The 12500-nt window shown below is 49.2% G+C and overlaps 1 protein-coding gene across 1 annotated transcript in view; it reads left to right on the plus strand.

Moving 5' to 3' along the window:
- The window catches only part of ppargc1b (peroxisome proliferator-activated receptor gamma, coactivator 1 beta), a 56427-nt gene that overhangs the window by 10328 nt on the left and 33599 nt on the right, over positions 1-12500 (plus strand).

The raw sequence follows: 12500 nt of genomic DNA on the forward strand, positions 1-12500 counted from the left end.
TGTGTTAGTCTGACAGATGTTGAGTTCTGCAGTGCCACACCTCTGGCCCACACATTTAGAGGAAATTCACTGGTATGTGTGTTTGTTTCCTTGACACCGACACCACTGTCATTGTATTCCTTCGATGGAAATTCACTTCCTTATCTTGCTGCCACTGCTTTATCTAGACAGACAAAGGGCATTTTGATAATGACTTTGCACTTTTGATTCAGCTGAAATGTGAGCTGCCTGAGCTGGTCTGGTTCGGTTTGCAGCAGCAAGAGCCACTGTGCTGCTGATGGTGTGAGGAGATTTTGTTCCACTCTGGGCGAAATATTAACGGTGATGTGACGCGTGTGCCGGTTGAAACTGGGGCGTTGGTCATCGTGTGTGTGTGTGTGTGTGTGTGTGTGTGCGCGCACAGCGTCTGGAGCTGCACTGGCAAATAGGTTGTCAAGTGTGATGAGTTCCTTTAATGCCTGAAAGTCTAAACGTGTGTGTGTTTGTGTGTGCGTGTTTCTGTCGCAGGCACGTTATTCTGAGTGTCTCCATGGAGACGGAGACAAGACAAGGCCTCTCCCCCAAACACTGTTGTTATGACCCAACAGGCACAATTTCTGCCGTCATCAAGAGAAAGTTCCGACTGCTCTTTTTGGTTCCCCTCCTCTCCATTAGAAAGGCTTTTGCACACTCTTCACAATTGTTACCCCCCCCCCCTTCCTTTTCATTTCTTTCATGATTTTTTTCTTGTTCCCTCACTCCCGCATCAGTCTTTTTATGTAGCCTCAGCCGAGTGTGTGTGTGTGTGTGTGTGTGTGTGTGTGTGTCAGCAGGAACTGGGCTGCTCCTGATGCACTGCTTCTTCAGAGACTGACCTTATTTCCAGCACTCTCTTTCTTTTCTCTCTCTCTCTCTCTCTCCCTCTCTCTCTCACTCTCTCTTCCTCCCTCTCACTTCCAACCCCCTTCCTTGCCTGCACCTCTCTATCTGCTTACCTTTCTCCCTCTCTCCCTCTCTCCCTCTTTCCCTCTCCCTGCAGCATTCCGTCTCAGTGCAATCCGGGATAAAAATCTCTCCATTTGCATTTCCATTGCATGAATCATTTGATTTTTTCGCCTCCTTCTCCCTACCCTGACTCCATGGATTGCAGCTGTCAGTCACACTCTGATTGAAACAGCCGGCCCTAGGTGAACACACACACACACACACACACACACACACACACACACACACACACCCACACACACACGTGTCGCTGTTCACCAAGAGAGCTGTTTGTGTTATCAGTAGGGACACTGAGCAGACCTCATGACAGAAACATGCATGGAACTATAGGCAACTGCTTTGTGTCTAGTGAGCTTCAAAGTACACACACACACACTCACACACTTCACGTTCCAGCACATTCTCATTTTAACACACGTATGCACACACACACACACACACACACACACACACGCACACGCACACGCACACGCACACACCGCTAAGAACCCGGCCATAAATATCCTGCTCCTGTATGCGTGTGTGTTCACACCATTAGCTGTGAGCTGATGGGTATGTTGTTAAGGGCCTATCCCCTGGGGTGGGGGTCCTCCACTGGGAATAGAAACATTGAATCAGGCTGGAGCATCCACCTTCTCCTCCACCTCCACATTCGCCTCTACCTCCGCCCTCCCTGAGATGACTTATCGATCTGCTTCAGCCCCAGGTGTTTGTCTTGTGGGGATTGTTCTAGAAGCGTGGCGCCCGGCTCCCCTGATTGTTCCTGTCAACCCAGCCAGAGCCACGGCGCTCAGAGGGGTACATAGAAGCCCACGGTGGGGGACGAGGAGTGTGTTTGACATCCGTTTTACTCCTTACTGTGCTCTTTATTTTATCTTACATGTCTTCCTTCAGTTGGGCTTGAAGAGCTGTGAGTGTATGGTGTGTGTAGTGTGTTTGTGTGTGTGTGTGTGTGTACATGACTCATCCCTGCTTCTCCAGGGCTTTCTCTCTCTCTCTCTCTCTCTCTCTCTCGCTCTCTCTTTCTCTCTCTCTCTCTTTCTCTCTCTCTCTCGCTCTCTCTTTCTCTCTCTCTCTCTCTCTCTCTCCTTGTGTTTCTGAAGGAGCATCACAAACAGTGCATCGTTTCCTCTGGTCCTCCTCCTCCGAGGCCTAATGGGCTGCCCATTGTTGTGTGGCAGGAGTGGAGGGGCCGCTGGTGCCATTTAAAGGGCCGAGCACATGATGCCCAGGCTCCTGCCAACACTCAGGGGTCCGATACAGCACTCCTACTCAGCAGTCAGGTCATGGAGCCGACCTGTGTGTGTGTGTGTGTGTGTGTGTGTGTGTGTGTGTGTGTGTGTGTGTGTGTGTGTGTGTGTGTGTGTGTGTGTTTGTCTGTCTGTCTATGTGTCTGTCTGACTGTGTTTGTGTATTTTCGTTTTTTGTCTTTTCATTTAGTCTCAGTGTGTGTGTGTGTGTGTGTGTGTGTGTGTGTGTGTGTGTGCGTGTGTGTCTGTGCCCTTGCAGCCTTGCTCACATGGTCCTGGCCAGCCTTGTTTTGATGGTGCTGCCGCAGTGGTGGCTGTTGACGTAGTATTGGAAGGCCGTGCAGAGAGATGAATGGAGTTTTTGGGGTGGGGGGCAGCGGAGGGGTCCCCCATTCTGCCCGGCCTTTAGAATGAGTGGGGGAGTGGGGGGGGGGGGGGGGGGGGGGTTCTGGGGGACACTGGGCTGCTTGTTGGCCACTGGTGCTCTGAGGATCGTCCACAAAGGGCCCACAGTGGCTTGAGAGCTGGGCGCCTCATTTCTCTCCCAGCAGCAGAGGAATCTAGAGTAAACACAGACGTTCTCATTACACACACACACACACACTTACACACACTCACTCTCTCTTCTCTCTCTCTCTCTCTCTCTCTCTCTCTCTCTCTCTCTCTCTCTCTCTCTCTTTCTCTTTCTCAGTTTTACTGCATGGCATCCATCCAAGCAGGATCACTCGCATATTTTCTTTCTCTCTCACAGACACGCACACACACATTATGCACACGCAGAGTGAAGTATGTCAAAGTCGATGCATTCCACATTCAAATTCTCAATGGCAAAATTGTATAAAACCAAATGTTAGAGAAAAAAACAGGTCCTAATTACACACACACACACACACACACACACACACACACACAGCTCCGGGTGCTGGTGAAGTTCAGAATGAACAGTGACTGTGTGGTCTAGTGAAATCCGGGGTGTTGGATGAGCTTGAGAGTGTATCTCTGGTATCGTCTGTTCTCCTCTTCTCCCTGGGAGTTGGATGAGGATGATGATGTTGGTGACGAAGAGCAGCTGATGACTAAACCCTCTCATCTTACCCACCCTCCCTCCCGTGAGCTTGTATAACCGTCTCCCACAGCTGCTTCCGAACACCCACTCATTCTCACAGTGGCCACCAAAGCCTACAGGTGTAACATCCACCCACACACACTTCTAAAATACCAATGTAGCCGTGTGTGTGTGTGTGCGTGTGTGTGTCGATAAGTGTGATGAGGGTTTCCAGTGCTGCCTCCACAGGTGGTCTCCTTGGGGCCCTCTGTGCTATTCTCATATGCAAGTCTTTATGACTGCTCAAGCACTTTTATAATGCTGGTATCACCAGGTGCTACACAACTCTTCTGTGTCTGTCTGTCTGTCTGTGTGTGTGTGTGTGTGTGTGTGTGTGTGTGTGTGTGTGCACGCTGCATCACTGAGAGTGGTAGAGAGCGGCACAAAGGAGGCTGTCCATCAGCGGTGGGGGGCCTGGGGGGGGGGGGGGGGCATTAGTGGAATGACACTGCTATTCTTGACTGAGGACACACACACACACACACACACTTGGTTCAGACGAACATCAATATGATCTACATCTCTAGTCTAAATGGTTTCCAAATTTAACATTCAATTTAATCTGTTTTTTTGTTGAATGATTTGTAACTGTGAGAGTGATGCTTTGCTTAACTGTAGGCTAATCTGAGACAGTCATTGGCCAGCATCTCTGGCACAAGGCGTCCAACCAGATCACTCTGCGGCTAAACTGGTGACCGGTGAAATCTGGCAGCTGAATCTCACAGACAACATCCCACATCCCACTGTCACAATCGCTCAGCTGATGTGACCAAAGATTGTGTGTGTGTGTGTGTGTGTGTGTGTGTGTGTGTGTGTGTGTGTGTGTGTGTGTGTGTGTGTGTGTGTGTGTGTGTGTGTGTGTGTGTGTGTCTCGGTGATAGATGGGGTAATGTCTAGAGTGAAATGGGGTGACACTCACCTCCTCCTCCTCCTCAACTCCCCCTCCTCTTTGTGAAATGGCCTTGAGTTCTCTAAGGCTTTCACAATACAGCCCCTCTCATGTGTATACACACACACACACACACACACACACACACACACACACACACACACACACACACACACACACACACACACACACACACGCCACATATTTCAGCTGTTGACTGGTAAAATGTGCTGTACTGTAACTGAACATTCAGGAACACAGTGTAAAGAAGGGACCGGATAGGTTCAGATATAGTGTGTACAGTAGTAAGTGTAAGTGTGTAAGTAGCCTATTGAGAGGCTCTTTGAAGCCCTTTGAGCTGAGCAGTCTCCAAAGGTCATTCACTGGCCTTACTCACTGAAAGGAATTAACAAAGTCATTGTGGCTGTTGTGTGTTGTCGTTTCTTCCTGTGGTTGGGTGTGTGTAGGAATAGTGGAATAGTTTGACAAATGGGGGTAAAGGACACATACTAGTGGTCATTATGAAATACTTGCCCGCTTGCACAAACCCTGGGTTAGTCAGTATCATAGTGTGTGTGTGTGTGTGTGTGTGTGTGTGTGTGTGTGTGTGTGTGTGTGTGTGTGTGTGTGTGTGTGTGTGTGTGTGTGTGTTCGTTCCTCTTGGGTTACTGTTTCCCTCCACTCCGTTCAATGAACAACCCTGCAACCTTGCAACCCTGCACCAGCACTCTGCAACCCTGGCTTAATGATAACCCAGACCTGCAGGCCCATCTCAACCTGCCCCACCTCACCACCAGGCACACTGTTGCCAGGTTCCACTGCTCAACCTGCCCCACCTCACCAGACACACTCTTGCCCCACACCAGGGTCCACTGCTCAACCTGCTGCTCTAATCGGAACGGAGCTCCGCTGTCCACTGCACCCTGTTGGACACGTCTGGCCCAGATCTGGCTGTAATGAGCTTGTCCTCCGTGTTGCCATCATCAGTCCTCACCAGGGCCCTGCCTCACTGAACACGCTCGTGTGGAGGCGCAAGGTCACCACTGACACACACACACACACACACACACACACACACAACACCTCCCCCATCATTTCAGCTCGGCTTTATTTATGGCACCTCAGTGGAGGACTACCCACCCACACCCCCCACCCCTCCAAAACAGGTCCTACGACAAGGGAGAACTTGTTATTTATTAGCGTTGTTTATTTTTGACGTGTTGTTTTGTGCTGCGTTTTTTGGAAGAGAGAAAGACCCCCATCTCCTCAGGGACTGAAGGCCTAGACAAGCATGAAGCAGCTTTTCCCTGCATTATAAGGACTACTGTGCCCACATTTGTGTGTGTGTGTGTGTGTGTGTGTAGGCGGGTGAGCAAGCAAGAGCCTTGTGTGTGAGATGAATCAGAGGACAGGTGTATGGAGGCCTCGGCACCTTTTGTTGAAATGGGTCATATTTGCATCAGTGGGCAGGGGTGCAGGCGAGACAACAGATTGTGTGTGTGTGTGTGTGTGCGTGTGCGTGCGGTGTTAAACTGAGCAGCCATTGGTGGATGTTTTTTTGGAAAGGGGGTGGGCTGTACGGAAATAAAACTCAAAGGGACATGGTCTTTGATGGGACAGCTGTGAAGTTCAAAGCCTGAGCTGGTGTGTGCGTGTTTGTGCTGCTGTGTTTCTGCGTGTTTGTGTGGCCTTTTGTGGTGTGTGTGTGTGTGTGTGTGTGTGTGTGTCATGAGGAGCCAGCTGCAGTGAGCAAGATGATGATGATGATGATGATGATGACGATGATAACTAAGAAGACAGTGCTACTACAGAGGAAGATGAGTAGGCTCTTGGGTCATTCTATTTGTCAAAACCAGTTTTAGAGAACATTAAGGACAGAATGCAAGCTAGAGATGATGATGTGTGTTTTGTGTGTGTGTGTGTGTGTGTGTGTGTGTGCGAATGGATGCATTCTCCACACTCCACAGCCAGAAGAGTGTAGGCTGCTGGTTGGTAGGAAGTGTTGTCTGAATTGATTGTGAGGAGCATTATAGTGCCAGACTCGGAGCGGGCGCCAAGACTCTCGGTCCAGACTCTCAGCCAAACCAGGCCCAGGGTTAGTGTGGGCAGTCCCTAAGTGGCCGGTCACAAGTGGACACGATGCAGATCTCCCTCTGCACCCAGCTTCATTGGGTCACTGCACTCTGTACACACACACACACACACACACACACACACACACACACACACACACACACACACACACACACTCATACACTTGTAAATCCCCTCCCAGAGCTGCGTAGGGAAAACATATTTTTTACTGTTCTCTGTGTATGTGTGTGCATTCCATTTTTTGTGGCAGTACAATTGGTAGGTTTCCTAAACAGTTGTCTGTGTAGTGCTCCCTCCTTGTCTTGTGTTTTCAGGAAGCAGGCTTATTTCAGGCTAGATTACAGAGGTTGTTCAGACAGCACTCCCACGGTATGGCCACCACACACACACACACACACACACACACACACACACACACACACACACACACACACACACACACACAGTGCCGTTTCATTCCTCTCTTCCCACTGGTGGGAGTGCGCAACGGGTGATGGAAGTGGGGGTTTAAGGCCAAGCCTGCAAACGACTATGGCTTAACCGTTAAACCCTCTGTAACCACACACACACACACACACACACACACACACACTCACGCACACACAAACACAAACAGCCATCATGCTTAATCTGTCTCTGCCCTGAAGCACACACACACACTGGTGCAGTGTCTTCTCAAAGTGCTGTGTTTGTGTGTTTGCCTAACAGTTGGGGATGAGGAGAGATGGGACAGAGAGGGGGTGACAAGGCCGCAGAGGAGGAGGAAGAGAGGAGTGAGGAGGAAGAGAGGAGTGACAGAGAGGAGTGAGGAGGAAGAGGAGTGAGGAGGAAGAAAGGAGTGACAGAGAGGAGTGAGGAGGAAGAAAGGAGTGAGGAGGAAGAAAGGAGTGAGAGGAAGAGGAGTGAGAGGGAGAGGAGTGAGAGGGAGAGAGGAGGTAGGAAGAAGAGAATGCGTGCCTGTTGGATTTGATTCCCATTGAGAGTGGCCCTGTAGTAATTGACATCTCTACGTCGCTTTGGATAAATAAAATACGGAACAGCAAACGGATAGAGCAGAGAGAGAGGGAGGGAGGGACGCATGTGATTTGTGTCGCCTGTAATGACCAACATCCTGAATGCTCAAAGCGGAGCCGTTCTCCGGAGTGCTAAACCTGTCAAAAAGGCAAACCAACCACTGGACACTTGCTGTCTTCCCTTCAAACACACACACACACACACACACACACACACACAGACAGAGGTGTGTAAATCTCTAGTCTCTAGTCATATTTATTACAACAGTGTATTACACTGTCCTGGCTCCCGACCAATCAGAGTGCAGGAGTGTATGTGAGAAGAGGGAAGCTTTGGGGCTTTCTGATGCATTGTGGGTTGCCACAGGTTTTTAGGAGGTGCGTGAGTGATGAAGGCATGGTTGCCTGGCGATGAGGTGTCACAGAGACATCCCTCATCCAGCCGCGAGCCACCAAGGATACATGTGCTGATTGCTTTGGCTGGCGGCCAGACTCTTCCTGGGCCTCTGCCCAGCAGGGGGTAGGGAGGGTTGGTATGGGGTGGAAGCAGGGCGACAGCCCAGCGGGCAACAGAGGGGAAGCAGGATAGGGGTGTCAGTTTTGTAACCTGAGCAGATCTGTGTGAGAGTGTGTGTGTGAGAGAGAGTGTGTGTGTGTGTGTACATCATTGCTGGGGGTCCTTAAAAGACCTCGAGTTCAGCACAGTCCATCCTGATGTATAGCATGTCTGCATGGCCTCTCTTTCTCCTGTTGCCCTCGCTCTGTGGGAAATGTGCCAGTGTGGCCCAACCACCCTTAAAAAAACAAGTCCAGTTTAATCCGCGTGTAAGTGACTGAAACCTGCCGCTACACACTCACTGTAAACACACTCATGTAATGATGGGGTATGGATGTCTCCCTAAACACTCAAGGACCAGTTCCCAGCTTCCACGGAGGCAATCTAATAACCACTGGTGTTTAGGAAGCTTGCCTTTCAAAAGCCCCATACACAGCATTTATAGTGTGTGTGTGTGTGTGTGTGTGTGTTTGTGAATGAGTGAAGTCGGATTAGTCTGTCAGTAACTGAGTGAGTGAATGGGTGGGTCCTGTGTCGGTGACCTAGCCTGTCGGCTGGTAAGTAAATTCGACCCCAGTGAGATGGTGACCTAGTTTGCTGACCGGCTCCTGACTAGGTATAAGAGGTAGGTGTGAGGGCCGTTCTGGGAAAGGGAAATGAATAGCTTGGCTTCTCAAAGACACCAAATCAATAATGCTCCCACACAAAGAAGGTTCTTTGTACCTTGGTATAAAAAATATGGTGTGTGTTTTAGAGATGCACCGATATGGAATTTTAGGGCCGATAACGATAACCGATATTTATTGGTTTGTTGTGGCCGATACCGATACGATAACCGATAATATTACTCTTGAAAAAATATTGTGAAAAGTGATTTGGGGAAAGCATTTAATAAGCATAATTTTATTGCAGTAATTTTACCTACCACCAAATGATGGACAGAACTCATAATAGTCCTCAATAGTACGGCAGTCAACAACATAACAGTAGCCTAGCCCTACAGTATGTGTGGCTCCTTTAAGTGAACCTGACGAGTGAGTGGCTAGAGAGTTTGAATCGTTTTCATTTAGGACTAAACGCTCATAAATGGCTCAGCTTGGAATAAGCTACAGTATAGCGACCAAATCAGAGTTTGTGAGGGAAACTTAGGTTTAGTTTCAACTGCGGGTAACTGAATAAAGCTGCAACTCCTCAGACTGTATCTTATGTCCGTCTACTCTGTTGCGCACAACCTGCTGCAGCAGAAATGAAAGGAGTTAGCCCCGAAGGTTTTAGTAACTTATTATGATGACCTGTCTGGAACTGAAGCACGAATGGTTAGCATATTTTTAGGTAATAATACAAAACCCAAGCTAAAGTAATGCAAATATAATACTAAAACACAACTTAGAACTAGGCCTACTTATGTATTCGTCCCACTAACGAGTTTGTTTATTTGTTTCCCCGACCAGCGCGGTAAAGTGCAAACACACCAGCACAAGACGGCTCTAGATAGGGCTAAATGGTTATGGTTAAATGGCGGATCATTCACGAGAGGATTTTGAGATGCACAGATTCCCAAATGAACGCATATCCACAGATTTTGTTAGAGTGGTGAAATACATTCACACCGCTGACATTATATTGAGGAAAAAGTATAGCCAACCAAGCTCAAGTAGCTCTGTGTAGCCAGACGGACCTTACGTAGGCCTAAATTAGGACTAAAAAATATCGGCGCAAATTATCAGCCAGAATTCTGTTATCGGACCGATAATAATATTTTCATTTTTTCACTTATCGGCTAATAATATATCGACCGCCGATTTATCGTGCATCCCTAGTGTGTTTGTGTTTGTAAGGAAGTGAGTGAATTTGTGTGTGTGTGTGTGTGTGTGTGTGTATGTGTGTGTGAATAGATGAGCGAGTCGTGACTTACCGACTGGCTTTGGTGCAGCAGGGTTTGTCCAGCTGCCAACTCGTGACCTGACATCTGTCAGAACTAGAGCACTGTTCACTCAGCAGAGAAAGAGAGGGAGGGAGAGAGAAGGAGGAATAGAGAGAGAGAGAGAGAGAGAGAGAGAGAGGGAGGAGAAGGAATGAGGGGAGTGAGACAGATGCGACTGCAGTGACCCTCCCAGCGGGTGTCCTTACAGATTTTGTTACCCTGTTTCCTTTGCCATTTGGTGTGTGTGTGTGCACGTTTGCGCTTGTGTTTGTGAGTGTGTGTGTGTGGAGGGGGACGTTGTGTATCATGCTTGGACAGAACAGGGAGTTCTGTTACAGTACGTTCTTCAGATGTCTAAAGGCGCTAGACCTTACATAAGCTGAAAGTACAGGTGTATACACTCAATGCTGCTCGACCACCACAGAGTAGAGAAGAATTTGGGAAATTCTCATGAAAATGTTGGCATTTCTGTTGGTTTTGTTTGGTGTGTGTGTGTTTGTATTTAATTCCCTGTATCTACACAGCCAGAGGCAGTACATGTCCCTTGGTTCCCTGTTTTGTCTAGTGGGGAATTATCTGTATTCTGTAGCCTAACATCACACACACACACACACACACACACACACACACACACACACACACACACACACACACACATACACACACACAGTCAAAGCTCTTTCATTGTCTGCAATCAAAGTTTTAATGTCTTTTTTATAGCAGTGGTTTGTGTTCCTGTGAATCCTGTGAGCTGATAAACCGGAGATCAAAGTCCCTCAGATAGGAGATCAGAGAACGAACGCTGCTAAAAGCCCAGTGGGCTGCTGTGACCTGCAGCCCAGCCTGGGGTCAAGGGCTCCTCGCGAGAGCTGGAGCGCCTGCTTCTGACCGCGCTGCTGCTGTTCAAATGTGTTGAGCCCTTGCTCACTCAATGACACTTGTGCAGTGGTACACATATACACACACACACTCACACTCACACGTGCACACACACACACACAGGCAGGGGTGGTCTTGCAGTTATTGCACCACTCTTAATTCTGCCTCGCCCCATTTCATCCCCTCATTCTGTGCTAAAGGTCACATGACTTTTTTGGGTGTGGTACTTGGACGTTCTTTTTTTTCGGTAGGCTTGTGGAGATCTCTGTGTTTGTGTGTGTGACCGTGAGGAGAGGCCTTGTCCACACACAAACACACGCACACACACACACGGGCCCTGTAAGTGTCTAGGCCATGGGTCCAGCTTCATGCTTCATGTAGTTAATTGCTCCCATAATGAAATGATGAGTGGCATTGAGTGGCTGCGTGGGATGGTGAGCTGTGCTGTGCTGATGAGGAACCGTGCCCACCACATCATGTTGGCATGGCTCCTATGCCAGTCCAGTTGGCAGAGACGGGCACAACTCTTTGGGCTCTAATCTGCTGTATGAATGGCATAGTGACTTTATGCCTTATTTTTAATGTTAAAATATTGAGATGAGATCGATGTGGTTCTTTTTCTGTCTCCAGATAACTTGTCAGATCTCTGTAGCGATGAGAGGTGTGTGTGTGTGTGTGTGTGTGTGTGTGTGTGTGTCGTGAGATGTGAGAGCGCCTCGCGGTGTGTTTCTCTACGTTTCCTTCACTCTCCAGTCATGTGATGCTTAATTAAGCCCGAATCCAACTGTGTAATTACTGCTGCAGGATGCGGCGGGCTGGGGTATGGGAGGCGCCCAGGTGTTCATCATGACAACAAGAGGGAAATCATCCTGTGGGCTGTTCTTTCACTGAGGAACAGGAGACTGCAGAGAGGGAGGGAGGGAGAGAGGGGGGGGGGGTGGAGAGAGGGTGAGAGGTGGAGAGAGAGGGAGAGACAGATGCAGAGGAAAGATGGATGGGGGTTACTAGAGAGAGAGAGAAAGACACGTGAACAGACATGGACAAAGAAAGGAAGGCACAAGATTGATGTGTGTGTGTCTGTGTGTGTGTGTGTGTGTGTGTGTGAGAGAGCTGTTGAATGTAAGCAGTGTGAGTGAATGAGCTCTTAAGGGAGGAGGACCACTTTCTCTTCTTGCTAAGTTCCCCCAGGAACAGCAACGCACGCCAGCTGACCAGGGAAGGAGCCGCCACACACACACACACACACACACACACACACACACATGCGCATGCATGCACGGGTGCCCAGAGTGGCGGCTCCATCAGCAGTAGCAGTTTCGGCTGAAATCGCTGATCCGGCTCGGCCGGCGTGTCTGTCCTTGCACCGGTCACTGCTTACGACCTTGCCGTCTCTGTGCGTGTGTCCCGTTGTGTGTGTGTGTGTGTGTGTGCGCGTGCGTGTCAGCAGAATCTGGCAGGATAGTCAGGTGATCAGCTGGTCAGGTGCTGGAGGTGAGGCTCCAGCTCCGTCGCTATGGTTGCTGTTGCCAGGCGAAGATGTGCATGGGAGAGGCAACACCTCTTGGAGGCTGAGTGAGTGTGTGTGTGTGTGACTGTAATACAGAACATAGGGAGATGGAAGCAGTGAGCTGTGTAAGGCCACTCACGTTGAACCTTAAAATGGGGCTCAGCTGCATTTAAAAAGAGATGCTCAGTCTCGCTGTATTTGTGTGTGTGTGTGTGTGTGTGTGTGTGTGGTTAGTAACCTCACGATGCAGCCTCAACATGACACATGTCTCTGTGTCTAGCCTCTGCCCCCTTCCTCTC

This window comes from Alosa sapidissima, chromosome 14 (assembly GCF_018492685.1).
Source record: "Alosa sapidissima isolate fAloSap1 chromosome 14, fAloSap1.pri, whole genome shotgun sequence".
In the NCBI taxonomy this organism is placed as follows: Eukaryota; Metazoa; Chordata; class Actinopteri; order Clupeiformes; family Clupeidae; genus Alosa; species Alosa sapidissima.